This window comes from Nicotiana attenuata, unplaced genomic scaffold, assembly GCF_001879085.1.
Source record: "Nicotiana attenuata strain UT unplaced genomic scaffold, NIATTr2, whole genome shotgun sequence".
NCBI lineage: Eukaryota > Viridiplantae > Streptophyta > Magnoliopsida > Solanales > Solanaceae > Nicotiana > Nicotiana attenuata.
This window is the reverse complement of record NW_017671507.1, coordinates 130,393-136,745: the sequence shown is the minus strand read 5'-3', so window position 1 is coordinate 136,745 and position 6,353 is coordinate 130,393. Positions and strand designations below refer to the sequence as shown.

Sequence of the window (6,353 nt, the reverse complement as noted above, 5' to 3'; positions counted from 1 at the left end):
CAAAGAAATATTTGTGCCAAAACTTGCGACTTGCCCGGTCATCAGTCCCGACTATCAACCCCTTCGTACCATGTAGCCTCAAGTGCACCATGGTACCTCTGTGAAAGCTGGGCGTGAACAAATGCAAAAGATGGTGGATGAAAACATTACACTCTGCCAATTCTGTATACTTGGTCAGCAACAGAAGTACCTTGACCGTATACGGCGAAAGTTGCGCCGGACAAACTTGGTAAAATCTATAGAACTCTTTTGCTAAGGGGAAAAGAGGAAAAGTATAACCAATCATGAAAGGGTACTCATAGAAAGCACAGTACCCGGTTCTATGGACATCTACGTAGTCTCTCCCCGCCGCAACCATCTCTACATGAGTAAGAATGTCGTACTTCACACGAAGAGCATCGATATGAATTTGCTCCGTCTCAGAGAATACGTGGGCTGGGGTAAGGGGGGGGGGGTCTTTGAGGAAGTCATTTCGAGACAAGGGATGCCTTGGCAGCAGCTCCTCCACCGTAGGAAGGCTGTCACCCTCCTCTACCACCGTATCTTCACCGCCAGAAGGAGGTGCCATGGACAATGGGGTGGCCTCAGTAACCTCTTCAGGTGAACGACAAGACTTTGGCATAATATCGTCCAAAAGGGTATCAACACAGAAAGGAGAAGGAACAAGCTTCGAATAAAGAACGTAAGAAGAAGCAGGAAGGTGTGAAAGAAAACTCGGAAAAATGAAGGAGGATATCAAGAGAGGAATGGCCAAAAACTTTTGAAAAAACAAATCCTTCATCTATTTATAAGGTTGGGTGGCGCCAGTATCAAAGCGAAAAGTCACAAAGTAGCGCTAGAATCAAAGCGTCAGGTCATCAACCCCTGCCTCGAAAACGTGCGTAATGATGACGCACGTAAAGATGACATCATTTCCCGGTAAAGTATATTGCCGATATCTTGTTTAGTATGCTGACCTCTCTCCATTGGCTATTCCGTAACGTCACAACGACTCAAATTTCTCCATAAGAATGCATGGTGTCCGCTCATCGAGGACGCACCCAGACGCAATCCCGACAAGCGGAGGGACTAACTGTATGGGTCCAAATTTGACCGACCACGACTGACGACGAGTACGACGACTGACGATGCCTCCTTAAAGTGATGCCCTAAAGATGACGACCTTGAAACAGACCAGAGACTGGACGACCCTTGTAGTAGTGTATCGCCATTATGGGACATCAGGAATATTCCGTGAAATATTCCTTGCATTTATTTTTGTACAATTTAGAAGAGTTTCTCTATGAGTATAAATAGGGGAATATAACCTTGTAAGGAAGGGGGATTTTTGATGGAAACATTATTATTGGCGAATAGACGTAAACCTTGTAATCTACCTTCTCTTTTTCTATCAATCTTTCTAGAGATTATTACCCTCAGCTAAGATTTACCCCTTCATCTTTGATTGATTTGTTCAAAAAGTTTTAATATCTTTTGAGTCAAACAATCACAAGTTAAAATGCATTGAAATCCTTCAAAATTCACATACATACATAACGAATCTTTCACTTTTTTGGGTGCAATGTATATATATATATATATCAAGTTTGAAATTATGTGGAATGTATATGCACTGTTTATGTACTGAATTTGTCTTTGGATACCTGGATTATTGTCCATCATATCGAGCTGTCCATTGTTGGAGACGACAACATCTACGATGCTGGAGACGTTGGATTCTTTTGTAACATCGCAGACCAGAAAGGTGGAGTTAGGTAGCTCGGAGGCCGTTCTTGGCCGAGTTGCTCCTGTATATATGCAATTATGACCTAATTGGCGCCGTTGTTTATAGATTTTGCTGCAGTTTCTTTTCCAATGCTACTTGCTGCCCCTATTATCAGTGACACGTTGCCTTCTAGTTTCCTTAGATATTCACAACATTACTTTCTTTTGTACTAGAATTCATGGTTTCTTGTTTCATACAGGCTTGGTTGTGTCTAACCTTAGCATCAGTCTCTGAATGCCTTTACATACATCATTTCAAGCTCAAACTAAGTATTTTTCTTTTTTCATAATAACTATATCTATATATATATATATATATATATATATATATATATATATATATATATATATATATNTCAACGCGACGTTTTGAGACCATAAAACTAGAAGAGCAAACTAAAGATATGATATATCGTGTCAAATACATTTTATTTATAGCAAAGGCCTCTCTCTACCACAGCATCCTTGATAAGCTTTAGAGATTGTTCAAGATCGTCCAATAATTTATGCGGATCAGGAATCACACTTTCGTCTACTGATAGAACTATCGTCATCTTGTTTGTATAGCTCTGGAAATTAATCATCAGCGCCTGAAATTTAAATTCGGGGTTATGACGTAAAGATAATCTAAACAAGATCACTAATGTACAGCTTATTACTCATCAGTTTTTTCTAAATTAACCAAAAAATCAATACGACTTGGTGAAGAAAATTAGTGAAATTTTGCAAGGAAAAGACCTCACCCTACACAGTCTGCTTATGGAAAATGAAAACGAAAAAGGAAAGCAATAACTTCAAATTAGTATGAGTAATATTTACGTGAGGTTGCCCATAAGAACTAGGTGCAAGGTAAGCCATAGGATGCCCATAGAAGCCAATTTCTTCTTGGGGACCGACTAAATTGGAGAAAATACATTGTTGTATTGGTGATAATTCTGTGCAAAATTGAGCTTGATGTCTGAAATTAATTTTTTTCCATAGTATAAAAAGGGGCCAAATCTTGCTATAACGGATATTCTGATAACAGAGATCTTATATGCAGATCAAGAATTAAGAAATGATCGACTATTGGTTGTGAGATGTTACTAATTACCTTTATCCCAAAAAATCTGAGTGCTAATTCTGAAATGGAAAATGTGTAGATAGCTTCAAGAGAGTTTTTCTTACGATCAATGGTTGCCTTAGCTTCTCTGATATAATCTAAGGGGTCATCTCGTAACGCAATCTTAAAAGGTAGAAGAACAAAGCCAATCCAATTCCCCCACTTTGCCTCAGTGTCCTTATCCATCATATTAGCTAAAGCCTATGTATGTATATGTCAAACACGAAAAGAATGTCAATAACTTGGCTTGAAGTATAAGCTAGGAAACAAGAAGTGCTATGATTTTGAAGAAAGAATGGATGCCATCACCTGAATTCCAGTTGAGGGTCTTAAGTCTACAAGAAGAGTTGATCTGAGTCTTATGTTCTTAGGGAGATTATTGTTTTCCACTGTTGCTCTCTTGTCTTTCTTATCCTCACCTGCCAAATTTGACATTTCTTACGGTGGTTATGATTTAATATGACACTTACTAAAAATAAATAAGGGTGACAAATCACAAAAACAATGTATTATAACACATGCAGAAACTTACCGAATCTCCTATTAAGATATACAGATAAACCAACTTGTGTTACTCACAAAGCGACATCATTTATTATCCGTGCAAGAAATAACAAAGTTCAAAACATCAAACAACTATATAAACATCTACATTTCGTTCCTAATGCAATATTGAAGAGAAGGTAAAAAAAAGAAAAAAAAAAAGGAAGGAAGTTGCCACAACATATATAGCCTTTGTTTGGAGAAATTATATAGATACGTACCATATTCAATGCATTTTTCACCAACTTCAAATCGTCAAGACTTACTGTCCTTTACACAAATCGCCTAGGATTAAACTCAGAACCAGGCTTACCCTTAATTGTCGTACTTGTGTCCTTCAAAACATAGTCGTGGCTAGGTGTCAAACAGGTGGGTCGGGTCGGATATGGTTCGGTTTGAAAAGGAATAATAAAAAACGGATCAATTATCCGGCCCGACTCATATTTAATACGGATAAAAAACGGGTTAACTGGCGGATAATATGGATTACCCATATTATCCATGACTTCTTGTATATGATCACTTTTGGGAGAATTCTTAGTCTGTCTAACTTGAGGAACCCCCAATTTGAGGCTTTACAAATGTAAAAGTTAGAGTCATTGGTTATCCATTGGTTACTCATTGGTTATCCATTTTCTAAATGGATAATATGGTTCTTATCTATATTTGACCCGTTTTTAAAAAGTTCATTATCCAACCCATTTTTTAGTGGATAATATGGGTGGTTAGCTGTTTTCTTTGAACCATTTTGCCACCCCTAGTCGTGGCCATAAACATCAACACATCCACTATTGTGTTGCAAAACAATCTCATAAATGACAAAACTTTTACAACATATGGCCACAATCCCTTAGTCGTCGAATACTGGTCGGAAGAATTGATAGGCTTTTTCTTATTCCCAGGAATAGTTGGAATTTTATCTGGATGAGCAGTTTGGTGAGTACAAGAGAGCAGAAGGGAAATAAGAGAGGTGCCATCTCCAAGTGAATGATGGATTCGAAAGACGCCAACAGCCTCAACATCAGATGTTTTGACGTTGAGAAGATGGAGATCCCACAGAGGTTTTGATTTGTCAAGTGTGGTTTTGCTAAAGTTGTGAATATAATTCTCCACGAATTTGTTTGGTGATTCCTGCAGGTTTTGTTCATCAACTTGTGGTACCACTGTTTAACCAAAAAAATAAGAATTTCGGTCAAAGCTTGCTATTAGAAGAACTCGGGTTACTGATAATCAAATAAAAATAAGAATAATTGATATGAACAGTTGCCAGATAGAAAGAAAAGTAAATCAGTGTATTCCAATAATACTTTGTGTCCTCACAAATGTTTATTCCTCACCTTTTATAGTTATTTCTAAGTAGTACGTTTCTTTCCTCCCATTTATTATGGGCAATTAATGACATTTTATGTAACGTTATAATTGGCAATCATAATTGTTTAGTACAGATTCTATAACGTTTCCCGTAATTAATGCTCATTAGCTATCAATAATACGTATCTATCCTTTTTTGCTATCTAGGTTCATTCTTCCGATGCTTTTCCAAATTATCAAGAGGTTCGGGCACCCATCCCTTCTGTTTTTCTTGGATCTTTGCTCGTGTCTGTTAAAGCTCGTGCCTCTTTAACTATTCTCTGCCAGCTGTCATTCTTTTACTCCACGTGTCATGACATATCATCACATAATAAATTCAATATACTAACTTGAATTTTTCCAATACAGATAATCCCCCCACTTGCCATTTATTCAACAATAGAATATTTGGGAAGTGGATCTTCATTAAAGCGGGAATTTTTGCCGCCACCTTTTCCAGAACTGACGCTTCATATGTCACTTTCATTTAATGCTCGTGACACATGGCATCTTCTGATCGAATCTGCAATTCTTCAGCGTCTTTTAGGGCTTTATTGCGGCTTCATCAATTACGAAGTGACAGTTTCCATCATGACATTTCCATCATTATACTTTTTCCTTTACGATTGCTTCTGAGTATAAATATAGCTTTCGCTTTTGTCTTTCTCATAAAAAGTTACTTATCTTAGAATATTCACTCTTGTCTTCTTCTTCGTACAGTCATGTCTTCTTCAAACCCTAATCCCCGAAGAGTCTCCATTGTTGATGAACTTTTCCTTGCTCCTGTTAGAAGCAGAAGAAGGGGAAGATTGCGTAGTTTAGGGTCTTCATCTACACGAGGTATTTCTTTACCTCCATCGAGTTCCACCCCTCCTTCTAGAACTAGGGGTTCTCTTTCACATAGATCTTCTTCTAGAAATAAAGACTCTAGTGAACCAGTTCGTGAACCTTTAGTCGATGAAATTATCCCTTCTAAACTATCTTTTTACTCTGATAGACAATCAATTAGGAGTCAAGTTTCTTCTATGTATCCTTTGGATCGTGCTGACGTTTACCCTTCTCAGATTACCGAAGGTTTAATCTCTATTGTCCGTAGGGATTGCCATTGGAGACCTGACTTCCCTATCATAATTCCTAATGCAAACCAAAGAATTACATCTTACATGACCGGATTTTCTTTTGTGTATACATATCCCTTTACACTGAATTTCAAACCCCCCATTGATCCTGTTATTATTGAGTTCTACCATTTTTTCAATGTTTGTCTAGGACAAATTGGCCCCATTGTGTGGAGGGTTGTTTCTTGTCTAAGGCACTTAGCAAGGTTGGCTAATTTTCCTTTCACTTTCTTTCATTTGATCCACCTCTACTCCCCTAAGCTTTTCCGCCATGGGATCTTTACTTTAGTGGCGAGGAGTAAGAGAGTGCTAGTTAGCCTTGAAGATGATAAGGATCGTGGCTGGTATGCCAGATTTGTTGCTGCTCTTACTGTAGGTTTAGTAGGTGAGGAAAATGTACCATTCCCTGAAAAGTGGAATTTTGCACGTAAGTTTTAATCTTGCAACTTCCTTTCTTTTTTCCTTTTTCCTTTTGA

The 6,353-nt window shown here is 37.8% G+C and overlaps 1 pseudogene; it reads right to left on the bottom strand.

The window, feature by feature from the left end:
* Positions 1-2,141: 2,141 nt before the first annotated feature.
* On the bottom strand, positions 2,142-4,788 carry LOC109208688 (annotated as a pseudogene).
* Between the last annotated feature and the right edge of the window lie 1,565 nt (positions 4,789-6,353).